Source organism: Nomascus leucogenys, chromosome 12 (assembly GCF_006542625.1).
Source record: "Nomascus leucogenys isolate Asia chromosome 12, Asia_NLE_v1, whole genome shotgun sequence".
Classification (NCBI taxonomy): domain Eukaryota; kingdom Metazoa; phylum Chordata; class Mammalia; order Primates; family Hylobatidae; genus Nomascus; species Nomascus leucogenys.
In genome coordinates, this window is record NC_044392.1 from 73,685,290 (window position 1) to 73,687,562 (window position 2,273).

Genomic DNA, 2,273 nt, shown 5'->3' on the forward strand with positions numbered 1-2,273 from the left:
AGCATGCTTTTCTTTTAGTGAAGACTTTTTGCGCTGTTATTTCTCTTTCTTCCTCTTTCTCCCTCTCCACTACATCAGCAACTGCTCCCCCTTAAGGTAATTTATGTCAGGAATGCCATATGTTTCCGACCACAGAATTCTAAATAGGCAGACATAAGATTTATGTGCATACACATATGTGGCATTCTTTTATCTTTGTTTTGCAAAAATTCAATTATTATGTACAATCGACCTTGAACAACTCAGGAGCTAGGGACGCCAACCCTCTGCACAGTCAAAAATCCATGTGTATCACCACCATCAGAAAAAAAGAAAAAGCAAAAAGAAAAAAATCCATGTATAATACTTTTGACTACCCCAAAACTGAACTAGTAGTAACCTACTGTTGACCAGAAGCCTTACTGATAACATAAACAGTTGATTAATACATATTTTTTATGTTAAATGGATTATATATGTATTCTTACAATGAAGAAAGCTAGAGAAAAGAAAATGTTATTACGGAAATCATAAGGAAGAGAAATATATTTACTATTCATTAAGTAGAAGTCAACCATCATAAAGGTCTTCATCCCTCATTGTCTTCATAATAAGTAGGCTGAGGAGGAGAGGAAGATGAGGGGTTGGCCTTGCTGTCTCAGAGGTAGCAGAGGCAGAGAAGATGGAGGAGGTGGAAGGCGAGGCAGGAGAGGAAGGCACTCCCTTCTTGTAACTTTTATTGAAAAAAAAAAAACATAAATGGACCCACACAGTTCAAACCTGTGTTGCTCTAGTGTCAACTGTATATCTTTTTCTCACTCAAGCCAGTATAACTCCATTTCATCATTTAAATGAGTGTATCCTGGTCCATGGGGGCAGATACACCATAATTTATTCAGCTGTTCCTCAACTGATGGACATTCATTTGTCCCCACTTCTTTTGCTGCTATTAGCACTGTCTCAGTAAACATTATTGTTCAAATGACCTTGCAGTCTAGTGGTTTCACCTCTGTGAAGTAGATTTCTAGGAGTGAGTAGATTTTTAGGAGATTGCTAGACTAGATGACATAATTGTTATTTTCCAAATAGATATAGATGAAAGATCACTTATTTAAAAGACTAATACTGTTTTCATTTCCTGCAGGAAGATATGTGAATGCTTATTTGCCTACATCCTTGCCACAGCAGGTCATTTTTGGATGGGTGCAAACTTATGTTACTTTTTTCATAAAAATGTTTGTACTCTGTGAAAATGTACATGTAGTAAAAATACACAGATTATAAGTATACAGTTTGATGAGTTTCAACACGTGTTTATACCACATTATACCATGTCACCAATACCACGATCAAGATATAGAATATTTCCAGCACCTCAGATAATCTCCCTTGCAGCCAAACCCCACCCTCCGTAGGCAACCACTGTTTTGATTTCTATCAACATAATTAGTTTTGTGTGTAATTAAACCTCCTATAAATAAAGTCATGTAATGTTCTTTTTGGTGTCTGGCTTCTTTGGCTCAACATAATGTTTTTGAGATACATCCATGTTGTTGCATGTATCAAGAAGCAAACAGTAGATAATCAGGGCTGGGCATGGTGGCTTGCACCTATAATCCCAGCTACTCGAGAGGATCACTTGAGCCCAAAAGTTCGAGGTTAAAATTTAAACAGAACAAAATGTACAGATTCCATATGTTCCATTGAGTTTTGACAATTGTATACACCCATTTAACCACCATGCCAAACATTTCTGTAATCTCAGGCTCTCCTGGCCCTTCATGGTTAATTCCCATGCCACCTTACTCCATCCAGAGTCTGTTCTAGAGCTTTATACAAATGGAATCATAGAGTATGTACTTTTTATATCTGATTTCTGTCACTAAACATAATGCTTTTTTAAATTCATTTGTGTTGTTTCAGTTAATGGTAGTTCATTCCTTTTTATTACTGATTAGTATTTCATATAGCACAATTTGTTTCTCCATTTTCCTGTTGCTGGACATTGGTGTTGATTCTCATTTTTTTAGATTTTCTGTATAAGACTGCCATAAACTTTCTTGTGCAAGTCTTTTTGTTGACCTGTATTTTTATTTCTTTTGTATAAATAGCTGGGATTATAATTGTTAGATTACAGTTTGATGTATAAATTTGTAAGAAAATGACAAGCAGATTTCCAAATGTAACATTTTGCACTCCTACCACAAATGTATGAGTTTCAGTTGCTCCACATCTTCCTCAACATCTGGTGAGTTATAGGATCCTTTTATATATTCTAGAAATAAGTCCTCATA